General features: G+C 40.9%; 1 long non-coding RNA gene across 3 annotated transcripts; it reads left to right on the top strand.

Moving 5' to 3' along the window:
• Positions 1–8,528: 8,528 nt before the first annotated feature.
• On the top strand, positions 8,529–22,010 carry LOC111271641 (uncharacterized). Of its 3 annotated transcripts, XR_015315412.1 has the most exons (5): positions 8,529–8,700; positions 8,856–8,993; positions 20,793–20,926; positions 21,416–21,473; positions 21,778–22,010. It is a non-coding gene; the product is annotated as an uncharacterized LOC111271641 (long non-coding RNA). The 3 variants fall into 3 exon arrangements; XR_002686994.2 differs by lacking the exons at positions 8,529–8,700; positions 8,856–8,993 and adding an exon at positions 20,181–20,390; XR_002686993.2 differs by lacking the exons at positions 8,529–8,700; positions 8,856–8,993 and adding an exon at positions 20,181–20,390 and having other exon boundaries at positions 20,650–20,926.
• Positions 22,011–22,449: the final 439 nt, after the last annotated feature.

The following is a 22,449-nucleotide window of genomic DNA, read 5'->3' as shown; positions in this document are numbered from 1 at the left end:
TTTTTTTTTCATCGAGATCTATATTCATAGAGACTTTATAAAACAGTTTTTCGTTATTACATTCCAAAAAAATCTATAAACACTTATAAAAATCGAGTCATTTTCTGTTTTATTTAGAAACACTATTTACCCATTCGTAATGTTGTCTCGTATATATCATCGCTTGAAGGGGCAACAGCGACATAATTTAGTAACCATAGTTTGTGTACCACTGCGTTTGCGATTAACTGTTTCAGTCAGTAGATAAAGTTTGTGTGTATATAAGATCATAGGATGAGGTTAGAAAATTTTCCGGAATAAGACAATGCTTGCGATAACGTTCAGAGTGAGCATTTTGGTGCACACCGCTAACAAGGCTCCGTTTCCATAACAATCATTGATCGACAAATGTACTTATTTGATAATACCCTAATATCCCTTCGATCTTATAGGGAGTGTTACTGTTATCTATAAGTATCGTATACGGGTACTAAACGTTTCCTTGTCCCTTTTGTATACAGGGCTAAGTAAGAAAAAAAACAAATAGAAAAAAAACAATTGCGAAAATTGTTTCAACCCTACAAAAAAGAAGATCGTCAGGGACGCACACGGCAGCTTTTCTGGGCTGACGCAGCCCACGACGATACAAAAACGACGATATACAATTCAGGCTATGTTTAAGAATATTATAAATTGTGCACTGAGCGTCTCTTTTTCGTGAGTTAGTCTTGCCCGTGGCAAATTCAAGACTACCTAGGCATTGGTGGACGGTTAGAGATTCTAAGCTATAGATCTTACGATGTATTTTTTAAGTTCAAAGGTAAATTTGTCGGCCGACCGACTAGGACACGTTTTCCCGTTTTACCTAATACTCTAAATGGCAAACGTAGCGCTTTATATGCCACCTGTCTGAACTAATAGGTGGATATACAGCGTCCGTCCTTGTACTCAGCGTTTTCCGTCTGTTCGTAGCCGTCTGCCAACATCCAAGTGCGTAGAAGGGATCACCAAGCTCTGTGTTATAGTTTGACGTTCGTTATAAAATTAACTCCATATACCATATACATCCCAATTCGAGCACTTACTAGAACGATTAAATAGTCCTAATGGTGATCATTTACTGTCTAACTTTTGACGCGAGTTCACAAGCCATCTCTTAAAAGCATAGTCTTCAAACGATAAAAGCCGGCCTTCGTGATACGCATGTAAACGTAATTGCGGACTGCATCACAATTATGGAGCTCTTTTCATTATAGCAATAGCTTATAAAACATACGTGTATGAAAGTGCGCCATCTAGATGCGTCCTCTAGGATGCAACAGTATATTGATTAGATTAGTTGCTCGTCGGCTGTTCTCGGTTACCTACATATTCTGATCCGTATCGTTACTTTTTATTATGGCCACGCCATTTTGTAACATTACATTTCTCATACTCACACCTTTAATCTTGCACATTGGTGCATACATACATACATGTATCGAAATATGTAACACAATGATCCTTATCGGCGCTGCCGTTGTTAAGTCAAATCTGATTTTTTACTTCAAAAACAGTTTGTGTATGTGGACGTGTGTATTTGTAACGGAACAAGATCGAATTGTCTTTAAAGACCGTTGAGGAAATCGTGCACATCCCCTTTACTCGGGCGTTTATTTGCACAATCAATGACCGTTCAGAATGGTGTGACGCAGGACACCGACATGGACGTGCACAGACCTTACCCACTAAGCCCAATATAACATACATTACGGACGCTTAAGGGCAAACGCACATGAGCTCGTTCGCCCGAATGCCAAATGCAGGCGTGCTTCTTTTTTTCTCTATCCCGCGTCATCGCTTCGGTTGTGGTAGCGATTATAGCAACACCAACGAAAAAAAAACAACAGGTCGAACAAGCAACGGTGAACAAAACAAGCACATGACGACACAGGAAACACAGCAAATTCTGTGGACAGTAAGACTAGTAGGGAGTGTCAAACAATGGAAAACGTCAAAAGGCACTTACCATAACGTCGCCACACAGCACAACTTTGAACTCAAGTTGCCGCTGCTTTTTTTTTAATTACTTATCCTCTTAAGACGTCAACCGTCCTGCTCAATTTTGATTTGAATGCGCAATTAGCAGGCCGCCTATACGATACCGTCTTGATTTTAAAATGGAGGTGGCCAAATTCGTTAGCATTTAGGCATATTTTTAGAGACGACGAAATTGAGAAACAAGTTCAATGTCGAGTGATGACGACATTTGAAGTCAGTGGAATTAAGGGCAAAGGGCGTCTCAACAGCTGCCGTTTGCGGCCCAGCAGCAACTGGCGTCCACAGTGTAGGAGGACGCAGCGACGCTATAAAGTAGAAGATATTGAACAGGCTAACAGAAAATGCCAGAGAAGACGCTAGACAAAAATGGAAAACAAACTAAATGTGCGCATACAGGCAGAACAAGGAGCGAGATCTAGAGGTAAGAAACCTTGAGAAAAACAGATGACGAAACAGTAAACAACAAAAATAAGTAAGCCAACGGCAAACACCGAAAAGGTCGAGTGACTCCACTGTGCAGAGCGTCACCAATACTCAACTTTCCACGTGTAGCCCTAATAAGGGGATCGGAAACAGACACCGAGGGGTGTGCCAACGGGGTGATACAAACTGAGCAGTACACTGACTGGTATACACACGTACAGCGTCAAAAGTATCATTGGTATTGTCGATCGTCTCGTTTGGATCGGCTGAGGGGTAGCTCATGGGATCGAACCAGTAGAGGGACAAACAACAAGCTTGTATTTCGCCATCTCCGTTTCCCGTTTGCTTCCACTTGCGCGCTCATGTGCAAAAAAAAAGACGCAGATGGAAAAAAACTGCCAGGAAAGTAAGAAGTGACCCGTGCCGGAACATGGACATAGAGTCGTGCTGCCGCACTGTTATGAAATGGGGGAGAATGGTAACAACTATTCGTGTCTGGGGTGAGGAGAAAAAGAACAGCGATGACCAGCGAAGGGAGCAAAAGACGAAACGAAAGCACACAAACTAGGTAACTGGACCTGCAGAATTCGTTGTGACGCGTTCCAACAAAACGCCGCGGCAAGTTTGCTGTGCCCCGGAACACGCACGCAGAAGGCCGACATGTGGACCTTGCTCTTTAGGTTCACGCTGACCGTTCAGGCTGATGTTTTTGACAGCTTCGTTGACGTCGGGGACGTCAGGGGCGGGCGAGGTAAAAGCAGTGACAAAGACTAGGTTTTTTTGTAGAATACTAGGATAAGCGGAGCCACCAATGTTCACGCGGACCGGTATGACATGGTACGAACAAAATAGCGAAAGGCAGTGGGAGAAGGCTGTGGGAGGTCAGTAGGGAAGGAAGTGACTCCGGAAACACCGAGACAAAAAAGAGAAAACAAGATATAAAAGTAAATGGGAACCAGTGGAACAATAGAATGGACAACAGGGGCAATATCATTCCGCTAGTCGTACCTATACATACTAGTACTACCATTAGATGTCTGCCTTAACTGATCAGCGTAACGGACCCCTTTCTACAACTCGTTGACTGTTCAGTTTGCCAACATAGTGACTAGCGTTCACCAACGGACGCATTCAACAAAGCATAAACTATTTAGTTTAATAACATTCGCCATTAGGTAGTGATGCAACACAAAGGAAGTTGGCGGAAAGTGCGTCCCAACGTTCGGACTGGCCATCTAAATGCGTTAATGGCGAAAAATAAAAAGCGGACTTTTAGTTTCTGCTGAAGCGATTGGAGCTAGCCATGCTAAAATAATACATGATAGCATTAATTAACTTAATTAATTAACTAGTTAATTAGATGAGCTGACTACCACTTCTGTTAGACGGTTACGTCAATAGGATAGGGCAACGGTTAGCCATCGTAGGTTACCCTGCTTGAAGATGCCCTGCGGACGAACCGGCAACATCACTCGATGTTATTCTTAGCAATAAGCTATTATATTTTAGTCTTAATTACCATAGTGCTAATTATTATACGGTATTGCACAGAAATTTTACCCGAATGATTGAGCCATGCATGCTTTGATAAAAGGCTTTTAGATGCGTTTTTGTTATCATTAAAAATGTATATACGTCCTGTCTAAAGCTGCTGCCTCCTACGTTTACCTCTATATACGATGTTGACGCCGGCTTCAAGTGAAAATTGATGGTCCGAAAGCAGTAGGCGCTTTGTAGATGATGTTTTCCATTCTAGTACTGTTTCGGGCTCAGGTCTCGGCGACCTCTTCAGAAGGGTTTGTGGACTCTGTATTGCTTTCTATAAACATCCCCGGCCAAGCAGTTGTCCGAAATGGAGAGGACGCCAGGTTTCCCACAGATTTTCTCCCGCATCTTTGTCGTACGTACTCTCCGAATAGTCCTTGTAGCCTACTCTATCCGCGCTACTACTACTAGCGCTACTAACAGCCAGGAGCATGAGCAAAATAACTCCGAGGAGCAGGGACGTTGCAACAAAGCTTCGCATGTTTAGAGCCAAGGACGGAGAAGCAGGATCAATGTGGTACTTTTCTGTCGCGAGTACCTTAACGCCCCGTTGTAGCGCTGTCCTACCACTGTCAGAACAACCGTTACGCCTCCACCCATAGAGAATGCTGTAGCACCATAGCTGGACTCAGCTAGCGAACTAAATTAAACACTCGGTAAGAATTTGTCCAGCCTTTTCTGCTATGGCTGCCGAATGTAAGCCAAAAAGTAAGAAAGGAAGATCCGCTCTAGTGGACTGGCATGCTTTCTTAAACATTAAGGTCTATAGAATTAAATAAAGTCATTGGTCAAGTCAACCCACCATGGCCGGGTTGTTAAGTATATCGAATACAAAAGGGATTCTTCAGTGAAGTACAAATCAAGAACAACATCTAAATGCTGTGGCGAGCTTCCAATGATAAGAAAAAAAATATTGTCTTCGCTCCGGTTGCACCTAGAGCGCAGTCATTATTATCTTGCTTTTGCTGCTTGCACAAAGACAAGGTTGCACGGAACATTCAACTTCATCTTAGTAATCCACGCTAAAAATTTTTTTAAATGTTTTAGAATATGATAAGCTGAAGTTTCTTGATCAATAACTGCGTGCTTATACTTAATTAGCCTATATTGACAGATTTTATGTGGCCGTAACGTATATTCAGATTTCCGTAAGAAAGTAAAATGATAGAAAGAACACATTCACAGCTCGACCAAGCAGACATTACATATCACTTTCGTCTGACGTCTTTTCCAAAATAAAAAGGAAATAATATGTACGAGTGGGTATCGAGATATTCGACATCAGCATGGAAAGGTCTATTTTACTATAAAGAAATATGTATTTTGCGATTAGAAGGAAGTCTATTAGGCGTTGCGGTCCACATGACCGCGGTCTGGGTTTGCAAAAAACGAAACGTTTTTCCTATTGCACAGCAGAGCATAAGAAGGCGGATAGCGACGGGAAATAGGCCACAAACATCGACAAAATGTGACGAACATAGAGCGGCTATGAATAGAGGATATTAAACGCGAGAGATCAGTGTTAAAGAAAACTAGATCCTCCTACACAGAACCGAGACCGTCCTTAATCAAAGGCCTGTCACAAAAGACGCGTCTATAGGTCTTTTATTCATCCTCACAGCGTCACTAACGAGGCCAGATGCTAAAGATTACGACGCCGTAGAAAGGTGATTCGTGGCAAACGAGCTGAGAAGATTGGCCGAAGACTGAACGCCTATAACTAGTAAGATAGGTGAGTAAGCTTTCGCGCGCTTATCGTTACTGGATTATACGAGGTTTGTATGAAGTACCTTTAAAACAGAACCGAAATGAAGAGACAAAGTATTCCAACTGCATTGGACGAAAATAAAAGCAATCCATTGAATTGGCATCTCCTTCTGTACCGTTCCTCATATTTGCGTATACGTAACAAAATGTTCTGTAAAATCGTACGTTAGCAGCGTCCCAGGCCGAGGGGTTCAGATTCGATTTCGAAATACAAGATAGTTCTAACCGTGTTCAGTGGTTATTTTAGCAAATCTAGTCAATCTATAAGAGCTAGCTAAAGGTAAAAAAAACACTTATAGATATTTGGAGCAAACTTTTGCGACGATATATTTATAAATCGTAAAATATAAAAAATTTAGTTAAGTAAATAATTTATATCATGTGAAAAAACTGAGTTGTTGCACGGCTCCACTTGGTGTTATTTTGACGAGGGCGTGATCGAACACAATACTAAATGTTTCACTATAAAAGTCTATTTTGTGCAAGAAACTGATATGGCCCGTTTCGTCCTTTACACTCGTAATGGGTACGCCTACTCCACAAATGATTCACTAGGTACGTTAGATGAACGCACCTCATCCTGTATTCAAACGTAGTTACATATTATACATCGCTATGAGTACCCCCGACTGTTGTATTTGCAAATTTAGCCAAAGACAGCCGCTTTGCCCGAGCCGCGGTGCGCTGGCGAGAGGGTGACGCTTGCCGAGTCCAGAATTTTAGAAGACGTTAGATGCACGTTTTGTGCTAGTGACTGTTTTAGTGTGATAGGATATACGAATGCAATTCGTTCTGTTCAGAGCGACGCATCGCTGCAAGGTCATGCTCTCGCAGAAAAGCCGGCCTGCGATCACAAAATGGGTATTCTGTTGTCCAAGTTGCACTTTAAGCGAAACGCCTGTGCCAACACCAGTTCTGGCAGTAACTAAACAGTGCTTACCAGCATCATGTCACTGAGCCAGTGGCCTAGTTGGAGGTGGCTTCAATAACCTCACCATCTGCGGACGTGCAGGCTCATATTCACTGTTGAAAGAAAATAAACGTTTGCATATCTCTGTGTTTTACTTTAGTGTAGAAAGTTTCCTAATGATACTTCGATGGGCAAACGGGAACAGCAGCAATAGAAACAAGCACTTAAGCAATAACCTACAACACGTTCATCACCAGCATATGTGTCAAAAACGAACAAACGAAGGTAAACATAATAAACCTGCTGGATTCTACTAAAGCAAAAAAAAAACCGGTAAATAACAAATCACTCACTCAAAAAACGACTGATGCGTGCAAGTCACCGACAAAAGCCAACAAACGAAAAATATATGCTAATCTATATGGATATAATAAGAAATGTAAGGTCTTACCATGATGACGAGATTATGTGGCTGTTGGATATAGGCATGCGTTCACCAACCATTACCATCAGTGGATAAGCAGCTAAAGCAGCAACGGGCAATGTGCTTCCCAATTTTGGCCTAAACTAGGCTCAAGCTAAAAGTGAAACCAGATGAATCATTTGACCAGAAGACGAGCATATTACAATCGAGGAGACCTACTTTAATCAACCTTCTGATGAGTACGGCCGAAACCGCAGTCACTACGGAACAATGTTCACTTTCTGCCTGAGAAGTCGAATTGGAAAGAGATAAAGTAGTTTCTGTTGTCTACTCTTTTCAGTGTCCTACGGTAACCCATATAGGCTCGGCGATAGAGCAATAACCGTCTCCGTAATGAAAGGATAGTGCATTGTTTCCTGTAGCCCGAACAAGAATATGCCATTATATGGGTTCGAATCTGTTCCTGAGTACATTTTGTTTTGTTGGCCACCAATAAAACCTTCCGGCGTAATCGTAAACGTATTCCTCTTGGGCGGAAACTTGGGAAAAAAGAATTACTTTAATTATACCCAGTGCATGGAGGAAAATGTGTCCTAACCGATGGTGGTAGGCTGTGCGACGGAATAAGTAGACAAACGATTTAATTTTAAATAGCTTTAAAGAGGCCCGCTCAAGTAAATGTCGATCTATGGTAACAAAAGGCAGAAGCTCCATATTGTATTGCTTTATACATACTTAGTCACCCAGGCTGCTGTTAGTCTTTAAAGATTACGAGACCAAAAATATTCCGTCTTTCTATTTATTGTATGTACACCATTGTGTCAGGCGCACCCCTTTAAAATATTCTACATGTTTCTTTTAAAATCATATAGTTGCTGTTAGTAAAATGAAAACATATAGATATGTTAAAGGCGATTGGGGTTTGAATTCTTTTCTTGATCAGTATAATTAAAAGTACTTTAATTCTAAGCATTGTAAATCACCGCTTGACAAGGACACAGAATGATCATAGAGTTGCTTCTTCGCTAAAACTTACAAGATGTCAATTAATTAACTATCAATTTGCTAAAATTGGTATATAATCGACAGCACCTGCTGTGTTCATTTTGATTCGACATTGGTACCCCTCACAAGCTAACATGAAGTCGAGTTTTTTTTTCAGTCAGCATTTTCGCTATTCCTCATTATTCCAAATATAGATATCGAAGTACTTCCCCTTGACATCTCAGTAGCTAATATGGGTCGATACAGCATATTTGAACCAAACGCTGTCAGACGAATACTTCACTAATAGGCTCCAGTGAATTTGAGCCTGTCACAGCTCTCCCACTCTAACCCTTTCTTCCAAATGGAGCCTTCTTGCCAACCGAACCTATTAGATTGAAATAGGCAGAATAAAAATAATAGCCGGCTCCTTACAACCAACGCAATGCTGTTTGGTATCTACTCCTTAGGTTCGTTTTCTGGACAATCACCTGGAAGGACGAATCAGTTCGTTCCGCCTTCCAGCAGGTTCTATCCCGCTCGCTTGCGCCGGCCAATAACGAAATCTCTGCCTTCTTTCCTGTAACAATACATCAGCTTGCCAGCCAACGTTTACTTCTCGCAGAAGGTAAGTGCGTCCCACTGGACCTTCTCGATCCTCGACCTTTCCTCTTCAGACGATAAGGAACAGCAGCACCTTTTCAACAGCGACTTCAAAACAAAGTCCGACCAATTGAAGTGAATCGAAGGAACAACGGTTTATGACCTTTTAAACTCTTACAGGTCTTTCAGTCGCTCATGAGTCCTGGGCCATTGGATAAATCAAATCTGCGTACGGATTAATAATATGATCAGAACGACATAATTCAGCTATATGATCAGAACGATATAATTCAGCTGCCCAGTTCAACTTACTACTAAGTAAGTAACTGTAAAATGAACAATGGACATTTGTTCCTTGCTGACAAGTCCAAATAGTGTATGTGTCTTTGTTCGGAGTAAAGTTAAACTCTCTACCACATTATAGAAAAAGTCATTATAACAAAAAAATAGAATTTAATGTGGGTTATTTTTGGGTTAAATTTGTTATGGTTAACATTCGAACTGCGCATAACTAGCGGACAGTGCGTTGTAAATGCCTATATGAAGTATCTGGATATTTACTGCTAGAAGCCATCTGAGTAGCATCAAAGAAGTTTCTTCATGATGAGGGCGCCCGTGAAAACCCTGACCAAAAACGCCTTTGGCATACGCAACGATTGGTGCCATCATTTTAAAGAAAAATTTTAGGAGGTTCAACGCGGTATAGGGCTATGTCCCGGGACCTCAAACGAGCTGCCGTGATAAGCGAAGCTTTGTAGTAAACTATAGCTGCACATGTTCTTCGTATAACCGATACGAGACTTTCCAAAGTACGTCCTATGAAATCGTAACAAAAATAGTACAGATGAGTAAGACATATAAAAGATGGTTCTCACAAATTGATACTGGCACAGATAAGAACATAGACGTAACTATCGTTAACACCATTTGAAGCACATAATCACGACAGGCAGGTGGCTTATGTGATCATCGTAATTTGTCGTGTTGTTGCGTTTAGCGTCGTGAAATGTCGTCACCCTTCGATTCACATCAAATTGTACCACTAAACTTCAATAGATGCCACCAGCTCTCTTAACTTCAAGCAAATAGATAATAACTAAGCTTTGATTTTCAGTTTTAAATGAAGACTGTGTCTAGGCATTATTTTCCGATAGAACTCAGTCGCACTCGATCGCTATACAGTCTTAGATAGCCATAGACTGGGTGTAGATATTTAATAAATCTCGCCTGTTGGCAGTACATAACTTTAAATAACTTCGGATAATCTAGTATTATTGTGTAACGTTGAAAACTCTTATTCAAGTATTATCAACTACTACTCCACGAACGAGAAATTGGTTTATTAAATGCTTATGTTGACGTAAAAATATCTATTTCAATGATTATCTAGGGGCTTAGATCAGTGAGTTGATTTGAGGTAAAGTATATATTTGACGAATTTGTGTTTGCAATCTGTCAGGCTCGCCATGTTGTTGTCGAGAAAAACTTGTCGAATAACCCGTCTATATAGAAAAGAGAAAATCCATCTCTTTATGTCTGCACTTCATATAGTCGGAGAAAAAAAATCATCGTATGGATATTAAACTGTACAATTAGAAATACAAGTATGGAAAGCTAGCTGCTATTTCTAATTATGACGTACTAATATTACTACACGATACCACATATCAAATATATCTACAAATCCTTAAATTCATAAGTTTAAACAAAGAGGCTTGAATGTTGTCCTGAGATAAGCGCTGGTCTATATACGTCGTTCCCGATTGGAATGAACCAGTTGTATCTGGTAGTTTGATCTTCAATATATCAAATCGAATAGTCGCAACGATTCCTACGAAGTAAGCAATTCAGTAACGTAGTCACACACTTTTTGAACTTATGCATTTGTTAATTATGATTACAAAATAGGTGGTCTTTAAGCCACTGAGATCTACTTAAATAAGCTCTAGTGATAAATGTACGTTATCGTCTGAGCCGATACAAACCCTTGAAGCAACATGCCTTCTGAGCAAGTTTGTCCAAAAGAGGTTGGAGGCACGTGCGTACAAGACTGCGGTGGAACAATGGTATTATTTACTACAATTTCATTATCGTGAATTGTATTTGATTAAATTTTAGTACCACTAACGAACCTTAGGCCGTGGCCAATGAAAGGCTACAAAAGATTAACGGTGATATTATGTACAGTCAAAGTATTTGAAGCTACAGCATGACTATACTCTACCGAACGTAACACGTTCATAAGGGTGAATCTCCAAAAAAGTACTTTTAGAAAAGATGTCGAGTGTATCCGGCAGGGGGCATGTGTTTAGGAGGCGTTCCACCAGCGCCTAAACCTCGACGTTCCAGCGGTTAATCTGTAGTGTCACAATGAACGCCGGCAGATGGCAGCACTGGCAGGCATTACCAACTATATAAAGGCACCAGTCGGGTAATATATATTACAATATCATATAACAACGCATCTGTGTTGATATGATCTATGGGTGCGATGACGGGTGCTAGCGACAATGACAATGGCGCCAGTTGCTGTTACTGTTCGGCACAGCCTTTTCGCGCCTGGCATATACATATCTTCTCTTCGCTCGGCCTATGACTGAACCCAGACATGTAACGTGACTGGCCGGTAAAGGTTGACGTCTGTGTTCTATTTGGCCATTATTTAGATCTAATCAGCCGGCAGTTAACTTCCAACCTTGGTGCTGATATCGCCGTTGCGTCTGCTACTGATGCCGACAGGCTCTAAATGGCCGAAGTGTTTTGCTGTTGATGAGTCTAGCCAACGAGCCAGCGCCGATATGCCCTCACCACCTCGTTCCGCCCAGCGAATCGCATTTGGCCGTTTGGTGACTGCGTACTAGATTGTAAAGGACAGCGGAATTTTCGCCCCGCCCTCTAAGGCGTCCGCCTCCATATCCTTCTTGTATTGACCGCAAAATGCGTCATTCGCTGGCAAAAAAGTAACCTAAAGAATAACTTGTTGTTATGGGCGTGAAAATTCATCCGCTACTTTTTCATGCGAATGAAGTTTAGGCGGTGTCGAAGCGACGAAGCCCGGCGTGATATGTGTGTCTCTGAAGACCTTGCGGATAGTTATGCAAATACAATACTGAAGCTTACTATGCATACAGCTACGTGGAATTTTGACAGAGTAACGTGGAGCGGGTATGGTAACTTGATTTTACTCAGGTGTCGAGCTAATGTAGTGACTGGTCACAGTACTAAGTCAAGCCTAATAAGGCAAATAAATGTCCTACCTGTACACGTGGTGCCGCCGTTAGGCAGCGCTTTAAGCGGTCGGCTTGCAGCATGTAGCACCGCGTACTAGCTCTCATGGGTCTGACGACTCGGAGTTATAGAGGAAGGGTAAACCGAGATTTTTCAGATCTACTTTAGGACACATTTCTGAAACACATCCGTAAATAATGTCCATCTTGTATCAAATCGATGAATGTTTCGTTCCATCTTATGCAGTTATATGCTTCAGTTCATATAGCTACTCTAATTAGGCCAAAGTGTGTACCAGTCCATGTAATTATTACTCTCTCAGGACAAATGTCTTTGAATGAATGAACAAATCAATAAATCTATAGGTCACTGCCTATATGTAACCAATCCACGTACAATATCCACAGACCGTCTCGCAATCTGGCTAAAGTTACAACTAGTTCGCGTGGAATTCATTTGCTAGGAAATGTTTCCCAGGAATTGTGCAGTTCTCTCATCAATACGGTGCTTTTACTATGGTAAGCACTGTATCATGCCAAACCGCTATAGCAAATTCGTTCACTGATTCAGACAAAAGCCCTGCTCCGTAGCAGGCGTTCGCAGACATTGCCAATTCTTATAGGTCGACAGATGTATTAAGCATCGTAGAACACGTGATAGATAATACGGGCTATCCAATTCCTTATGTGATAACGTCCAAGTATTAAAGCCTCTCTCGTGAAGAGGGTTTTACTAAAATTCTGATGATGTATTATTTACCATGCTACTTGTTTTTAATGGGCATCAATGCTGAAGTCTGTCTTCGATTGGAAAATTCAGTCGGAATATTCACATATTTAAACATCACAATGTGCCACTTAGGAAGTCTCAGCTCGGAATTATGTCGAATGTTCTTCAAGGAGTTCACATAACTGCAGATTTTTCTTGAGAGCATGTTTTCTCAGGCGCTAAAACCTGCAATGGTTATCGTACCATAATAATAATAACAATAATAGGACGATGATCTCTGTCAGATATTTTCCAGAGTAGTACGTAAGCTAACGAAAAAAAGGGATCCTCCAATTTAAGGATAATCCAATCTGACTCTCAGCGCGCACCGCGGACGAATCATATATCTGGCAACATTTTTGGTTGGACCAAAAGCAGATGGACATAGCCAATCACCAGCGGCTCAAAATGATTCTTCATGTTTCTTCTTCACTTCATGTCACTCCAACACTCTTCTTACTTGAATGATCTCAAATGCTCGCAGCCTGCCTCGCAACTTTTTTTCGCCGCCTTGGCTGATCCCTCCACTTTAAGAACCTTCGCGACGTGATCCACATAATAGCTTGCAACACGAATGACATGAACACGCAAATCCGCGTGGTGACGAACGTTACGCGGCAGGGATCTACGCCTAAAGATTGTATCCGGTATGGCCAGCTAAATGTTTCAGTGACATAATTAAGCGTTATACATAATATATATGTAATGTCATCCATCTCTAGTATATGTTAAAACTATATTTAAACAATTGCGGAAGGACCCGCAGACGCAAACGTGTTATTGGTCATAAAAACCTGCAAGGAATGCCATGTTATCACGGACTTAAGTTGTAGGACTGGGTTTATCGGCGTTTCTTTTTTTAAAAACGACCGTCCTCGGACCCAATGTGTCGAATCGTATACAGTGGACATGCTGCTCTTTATAGGACTTTTTTATGCTATCTGATACCAAGATTCAAAATTAGTGGGCCTGCCGTAGTCGATCCACTTCTCAGGGACTCAGAAAGGGCCTAAGCGGAAAAGTCCTTAGCGCAGTCCCTTGATATCGGCTGTATAATCCGATCATTTCCAATTTGTGCTAGTTGCTACAATGGAGCCAGTCATACGGTGTCAGCTGGAACATGGCGCAAGAAGATTTTGATGTTTGATCCTACAAGATTCAACAAACACAAAAAGGCTATCGATTACACAAATTGTTGTCAGCTTACTGCATGAACGGACCGAATAGCAGGTGCAGCATCGGTCCTAATTTTTTATTGAAAATAATTCCTTCAGTTGATTCGTGTTTCTACCTGGAAGACAAAAGAGTCACATGCGAATCTATAAGAACCCTCATACCATTTACGAACATCACCTTATGGAGTGAAAATAATCGTGCTTAACTGTCAGCGATTCTTGTTATAAAAGCGTATCGAAGGGCATTTTGTGACCAAAACTGAATTAATTTTTTCTGATTAGTATATGTTTACAGCAAGACAATGCCACCTGATAATACACATTTAAAACGCTGAAGTTATCAAAGGAGGAATGGCTAATTTTCCGTAGGGCACCCGTATTAAAGCCGTCCCGTTCTCGACACCACTATCTATTCTCTTGCCGATTTTTTTGATAAATAAAACTTATAAGGCTTTTAGATTCCGAAAGCTAAAAGATACGTTCAGCAGCAGGCTATAACGCAAGATCCGTATCGAAGAAAAGCTCATATTTGTCTGTCGAGGCATCCGCTTGAATGGAGAGCAGACGGCGAGCAGTGCCGTTTGCCCTGCTATTGTTTACATTCGACAATATATAGATGTGTGCACACCAGCGACAGACATACAGCGCCATGGCTCTTTGTATCTTTATCAAATTTGTTTTTCGGTAAGCTCGACATTTAAAATGTGTATTGCCGGGAAGCGCACGATATCTAGGTCAAACTAGTTTCCGCGGCAAATGTCTTCTGAAATACTTACTATGAAGTACTATAACACGTGAGTGTTATCTAATAGATGCGTTGCGGTACATATCATAGCAACGTATGAAGCAGCGATAGGTTAGCACAGATATTAGGTACTTAACGTGAGCCGCGAACATATTACACTGATGTAGACAGACGTAGCTATCATGGCGATATTATGTCAGGCAATTATCTAGTGAACCACCTCTTCCCTCGAAACGTAGTTTTCGAACAATTGATTTACTCGTGTGGGCCAGACGAGCATTTGGGGTGACGATTGTTGCTCTCTAATGTGCTTGAAGCCAACACAAAGTCACGCTAAGTTTCTCGATGCTGATCTCATGCATGCACGATGACTACTCCTCGATCGGATCGTTTTTGTAGGTACGAATAATTTCTACAGATCCGAAGTTAGTGACCGTCAGGAATGATAAAGATCGTATTGATTACCATCACAACATGCGATAACCGTCATGATGATTATTGTTTCTAGCTTTTAAAAATATAATTTCACTACGTTTCAAAGACGGAGCGCCATTGGAAATCGAGCCTCTGACATCTCGAAATGCATGTATTACTTGATGCAGCCATGAGTGGAAGATGAATGGAAAAAGAGACGCAATGCCCTGGATAGTACTATGAATATGTTTCGCGACACTCTAACGGCCCGCAGAAACTAGCCGCAGCTCTACTTTTTTTTTAGAAAAATAAGTCACCAGCCTTTCTCCAAATTATAAAGTTGACTCTGGCGGTGTAAACTAACTTCAGAGTAGTTCCGTAGTATTTGTCTTTCCTAGATACAGTAAGTATTGTTATTGGAGCTCAGGGGATAAAACTACAATGTGTCTTCTCAAGATATACTTCTAATTGTCCTGGTTCACCACTTATTACCTCGTTGGTTGTCTCGGGGACCCTGCTTATCTAAAATGGCCAGCACGCTCATGAGTTACCTGCTAACTATTGTATTCTAGCAAGCTGCCGCCCACTGAATGGGACCCAGCAGTACTCTACAGTGACATAACGAGAGGCATGCCAGGGATACCAAAACCAAGAATAAATGAGAAAGCTGAATTAAGCGTATCGGGGTATGCCTCGGTGGGCAGCTGAGTGCGTTGTTTACGGGTAATTACCCATAACAAAAGCGTCACATCTTGTCCTGCGCTCGCCTACAAATTGATGCTGCTGCTATATTATGCTCTGAAACACGCAAACTCTGCTGGCGTGACCCGCACGGACATGATATGATTGGTTAGAAGTCGATGTCAGCTCTATGCGTGTAGACGTTATGCAATATCATGCAAACGTTCAAAAATTTCGGTACACATAGAAAAAGTTGCGCGTCAATGGGCTGTCTATAGAAGCTAACACAGAAGAGTTATTCTGGCTCAGAGTAGCCGTAACTATTGAAAGCTCAAATCTTACTTCGATTTATATGGAAGATTCGACCATTGAAATATTGGGCTAGTCATACCCAGGTGCAGTAATGTAATAACCCAGGTACAGTAACACAATGAGTTATACACATGCTAGGCCTGTGTACGTTTTTTATGCAGCCCAAAACAGCCAGCCGTTTAACATACGGCTACTGCGCCGTGTCAGGCTTTTGTTCGTTTTAAGTTTAAAAAATTGAAGCTGATCGCAGAGATGAGCCACTTCACACATCTATGCCACTCTGAAACATAAAAATATTAGCGTTTGCATTAATTAAAAGAAAATTGAGACTTACCCGAGTAATTTAAGTGGGCTGTCATATTTCGCCATCTGTCTGAACAGCGCTAAGCAAACGATTGTGTTCGTTAGTAACTTCCGATCTACGAGCCAGGTATCTCAATCGAGTCAAACCCTATTTAGTTTGGATTACGAATTTGACGTTATTAAGTATATATAGTCAGGTGATGATCATTGTTCAGACAGGGTACCGCTAGCTAGGGTTTATACTTCGGAGTCCCGATGCCAGTTGCTGACCTTAAACTATTCACATATGTCTAGACGATTTAATAAGCGCTTTGTGACCTTAGGTTAGGCATCGAGGACACCAGTGCACGTACGTCCTGCAACGTTTTCATGCACGTATTGAAGCGTCAGTTTCCGCTTTGAGCTTCTTTGATCCTCTTGCGTCTTCGTAAACATGCTCTATTATCACGGATCAATAAAAATAACTTAAACATACATGCCCTATGAACATAATCTAAGGGATAGATAAAATCATTTAATTAATTCATAAAAGCTCAGTAAGTATAACCCAATCATATACGCATATGTCTTGTCTAAAGAATTATTAGAGTGCTCAAAATGTCGTCAGTTATTTAAATCTCTTTGCTTTTCAGCCGTCCGGCCAATACCGTAGCCGTATATTTCGTTCAAAGCGCAGATCATAATTGTAATCATCAGGTTGTAGCGTGGTACGGCCAGCACTTGGGCCTGAACAGGTATCTTGGTGTCCCTGAAGCACGATTACCAGCTGCCTCCCATCCAGAACTGATATACAAAGCCTTTTGGCATAGTAGAAGCGACTTATTCGCTTACAAGTCGAACAGCGATAGACCATATTGACGGAAAATAGTAAGCCACAGTTAGCGTGAAAACAATATGGGATTTGCAATACATCTAAGCAGTCATCAACAATCTCTGAAACTAAAAATTATCATACAGATAGCTCAGCGCTCTGGCCAATGTCTGTAGTTAAAAGAAACTAGAAATTGGTACTTCAACCCCCACCCCACCCCACCCCACCCCGCCAAACGACTACACAATTTTTCTGAATAAAAACTGGGTTGGTACAACGGCCTCTTTTCGAGAAGGTCGAACTATGAGACTGAATCGACACAGGCAAAAAAGGACCGCTGTACAATGGATTAGTGCATTCTCAAACACATAACTCCGAATAAAACTTGTACTCTCGTTCAGCTTTGTATTATCAGTTCGATCTGCAAGTGTCACTCCCTTCTGTACACATATATGTGTACAAAAGGGAGGGTGTATAATATATGTATATATTATAGAGATGAGGATCCGGCAATTCCGATAGGACTTCGAAACCAGCAGATCTCGGGAAAAGCAGGGTCTGCTTTTGACTATAGCGTCCAAATTTGTACTAAAATGCCAAATGAGTCGAAGGTACTCACATACTGGTTTAAGTGTCCCTCTTACCATGTTTGTATCAAATATACACAGTTGGACGTAATCTTTTAGAGCGAATTAGCAATAGTATTAGTAGTACCCCGCTATCGGGTACTAATACATCGGCTAAATTGATATTTTTACCAGTTTGTCGCTAAAGGTTTTACCCTTAATTGAAAAAAACGACTTAAACGATGCCGCCACTTCCAACTGTACAGCTTACGCTTACAGAAGTTAGAGCAAGTAAAAAATCTCCTGAAAGCATTGATTTGGTTTTTTTTTTATCTGCTAGCAACGACACTTGCTCAGTCGTGCGCTTAAATGCACCTACTTCGTTCGTCATTGAAATCATTCGAAATTTATTGCTAGATATTAATTCCTCTGTATAATGTAATTAATAAAATAAAGGCCCCACCTTGTCAAGGACAACGGAGACACCCGTTACCTTTAACAAGGTGGAAGCGAGGCCGAAGCCATCGAACGAGAAGTGCCCTAACTATGGTTCTACTATATATAACAAAAACGCGTTATAGTTGTGTGACAGTGTAAGAAAAGCTGCTTAAAACTAATTTTTGGGAAACTAATTTATGATGATTTGCTATAGTTTCACGACACCACTAAACGCAGTTGTTGAAAACTTTGTCAAGTGACCCTACGCGAGTGTACACAGCCGCGTGTTCGTTTTATCTCCTTACGAAAAAACTAAATCATAATGGATGGACATTTTCTGTACTTGAAACGAGTTCGTTGAATAACGTAGATTGATGGAAATATCGTTTTCCATAAATATCATATTTCTTTTGGCTATATAGGATTGTTGAGCCTAGCATTTGAGGTCAATATCAAAGACCTTTAAGAAACTCATCCAGGAGGAGCTTTCAGGTCAAATTTCTGCAGCTCGAGCAATCAACGTCTTACCTTTGCTCGTCTATGGCTCCGTATGTAGCACGATCAATACAAATGACTCATAAATTACCATGTCCCCAAAGCAAAATCCTGTACGTGATACGGCAGGCTGGCAAAGCACCTGCCATCGACTTATGTTTATCTAAAACAACACATGATATATATATAAGACGGTATCCGATCTATAGGATGAGGAGAACTTCTCAGAACACACTTACAGAATTTGAATTCAACTATTAGACTAAAGGGAGTCTTATGGAACTGCTAAGAATTGGCAGCGAATCGTAAATATCATCGGCTATCGTCTTTTTATGGGTTTAGCTTCAAGATATTGTAGGTCAGTCAATTGGGCTGAGCAGATCGACAAATGGGAATTTTGATAATGTAACCATAGAGAAGTGTATTATTCTTTCCCAGTGTAGAAACTGACCTCAGGGCTGATTTTAATACAACTGATTACTTGTAACGAAGGCCACGTGAAGCGGCAGGAAAAATCCACTAATATAATTACCTAATGGTATCTTTTTATATATATATCTCATATCATGAGTATATATTACCGGAATATATTACCGTAAGATTACGTGAAATTTTGGAGCTTACAAGTTGAGCATTCACTGGTATCGATATTGTAAACGAAGGTGAAATATAGGACACTAAATGCAGAAATGCCGGCGGATAGTAGCGACAAGTCTTATTTTTATTGCTGCGTTATTTAAGATCGTTCCAAAATTGGAGGACACTCATGAAAAGATCTCAGCTGATAAAAAGATTGCCACTAAAAATAATCTTACCACTTGAAACCTATACATATATATAGCGTTTTTATAAGTACTAGGTCTGAAAATATTTACTACCAATACATTTATTGTTTACCTTTAAACTGCTAAGCATTTACTACATTTTCGACACTTTTCCAAAGTGCCTTTGTAGCAGTTCTCTGCGCGATTAAATCACCACATGATCGAGAAGCTCCATGTTTTCCGTACTGTCTCCTCCTTAAGGATATATACAGCCGAGACAACGTCGATTGTGTAACAGATCGAAGCTTAACGCATGTAAGCGTTTTCTGCAAGCGGTACAATTTGAATACACTACCTGCCATCTTGCTTTTATATGCACGTTTGCAGTTCCACTAAATATACAAACATTATAATAGCGCTACGAAGATCAAGCTAGAACAACTTAACTGTAGGTTTATTATGTACATGAATGACCTCTGATTATCCTATTATTAGTATTAGAGACAGGTATCTCGAAAAAACTAGTTGATAAGCTGCCGACAAGAAGCCATAGCGTCTTACAGGCCGTTATTACATCATCAACGCCATTTGTCATCGTCACGACGTAACAGAATCAAACAAAGCTGCACGATATCTGGTTTTCTTGCTTTGATGACCTCTGGTGACAGCAGCGTTTTGTAATACTCCCCTACCTTATCTCCTTGGTCCTTAATTGCTTAGCGTCAAGTTTACGTACTGCCCATCTAAGGCGCTAATTCGAAGAGATTAATGAGGGAGAAGGCTCGGGAAAGTGGGACAATCGGGAAGAGTTTTGGACTCGGCAGCTATGATAGTATAAAAGTTCTCTATCTTCATTGCCATAATACGCTGCTTCATTGCTCGACTCGCTTGTGATCCCTCTTTTTTCTGATCGTGGCTGAATTAGACTAGAGAAGCTCGACAGCGCCCGTTACCGATAGCCGTGACCCTTTGAAGCTTTTCATGGAAAACACAAGAAACGAATGAAAACTAAAAGGTTACCTGATTTTTTGTTCTATTAAGAGTTTACACCTGTATTGTAGAATATATATCGATAGATTATATTTGTCCATGGCCACGATTGCTTGAGCTAAAATCCGACGTATGTTGTACCGTCTGTCGTACGAACGCTGGGAAGTACAGTATTTGAAATAGCAGACAGCCAATCACACCCCTGGTGTCCAAGAAGTGACGATTAGAAATTCTAATAAATAGAAGATGTGGGCATTGCATTGGTTTCTTTCTCTTACTTTTAGAATGAGTAAGATCGTATGTGTCATTTATTGACGAAACCTGGAGCTGCTCTTCTTCATTGTACCTCTATAAGTGAACCGATTTTTTTCGCCTTTTACGTCTGGTTTTTATGCCTTCGGAACAACTTCACGCGGCTCACCCTTAGCATGATTACGCGCCGATTCGAACCTGGACCACCAAATTCACCATGCAAACTCGTCAACCACTGCGCTATCATAACGAGTAATTGTTGTTGCTTCAGAAGCCCCAGAATTCTATGGCTTCTAGCCTCCATTAGAGGTACATATCTGTCGCTTTCACCTTAGTCATCCGTTTGGTTAAGTATACTTTTTTATAGCGAAAAAGAGAGACTTAATGATCTTATAGCTTTCGAATGTTAGCATATACCTTTGTCTGGCTATTTTATTTACGACTCGAAGTTTGAATGACATGTCCAGTTTGCTTAAACTCCTTCGTAAAGTTAAACATAGAGTCTGCATATCGGTTTGGTACGCTTCTACTGCAGCGTTCATTGATCCATCGAGAATTCGCTACTCTTTACAAATAAAAAAAAAAAGAAGCTTTTACTGGCAATTCCTCTAATATACAACCTCTACCCAGATGGCCTCATACAACTTTTCTACTGAAAAAAATGCGATAATTGACAAACTCAGCTCTGCTGCGGATGCCGTTTAGACCTAACGTTTTGTTATAAAACTACTATCTCATGACTACTAATAGTGCAAACCATAGCGAAAGTTTCATTGCATGTATTCTAATCTATTACAGTTACTCAGCCTTTGATTACCCGCTCGTCCATCTTTGGCATCTCCCTCAATTATAAATCGTAAGTTTGAGGAAGTTAGGATTCTATATCGCTCGTTATAATCTTACCGGTAATGGCTTAGAGTACAGATTACACCAAACATTACTACTTTGCTATTTATCCAAACGTTTAACTTTTAAGTAAACTAGTAGGCTGCATTATGAAGGTGTATAATACAGAATAATTTCAAAATTATCCATCTACGCCAGTACCGAGTGCACCCTCATTCTCTCACTCTCGCCTATCGTCTCACTGCATGTTTCGACCACCTCTAGTTAGACCACCCATCTTTAATATTTAAAAATTCTCACTTTCGTCGAATTAGGCCTGAGGCGCACAGTTTAGTATTTTCGAAACGTCCTCGCCCCGCCTGCTAGCGTTTCTCCATCGAACTCATACACGTACGGGGGGCAATCAAATTCAATGATCAGCGATGTCCAGTGACGTGCCCTCGTCTGTCTTTCAACAAGTGCACCATTCACGACTCCAACATACGTATACTTAATGACGGTAACAACAAAAGTTATGAAAAAGAAATATATGAGAAAAGTATCCTTCTCACAATAGTTTTTCTTTTAATGTTATTTATGACAATGGGTAATATATGTACGTTCGGACAGATTGTCCTTGAAAAAAATCCTATGTGGAAATCCATATTGTGGAAAAATTCAATAGTCAATCTCTTTAGTGTGTGCTTAACAAACTAGTTTGTCTACTCGTATGAGTGCTTTTGGAAGGACTCCGAGAACATTGAAATATTTTCATGACTATACCATATATCTGTTTTCAAGCTCTATGAGATCCTACAGCGAGGCCTTACGTAGGGAGGCTCTGCATCAGGTAATCAATGTTCAGGGTCCATGCGAACCCCAGCCGATATGAAGCAAAGTACAACGCGTACGAGTCTTGATTATTAAATTTGTCTTTCTATGGCGTTTGTCCCTTTCCGGTGGTGGCGTCGAGTCGTGAATTGCTCAACGTCTCCCCGCAACGAGAC

The sequence above is a fragment of the Varroa jacobsoni genome, unplaced genomic scaffold (assembly GCF_002532875.2).
Source record: "Varroa jacobsoni isolate VJ856 unplaced genomic scaffold, vjacob_1.0 contig00818, whole genome shotgun sequence".
NCBI classification, from domain to species: domain Eukaryota; kingdom Metazoa; phylum Arthropoda; class Arachnida; order Mesostigmata; family Varroidae; genus Varroa; species Varroa jacobsoni.
Note: the sequence above shows the minus strand (reverse complement) of the source record. Positions and strands in the feature narration are given on the sequence as shown.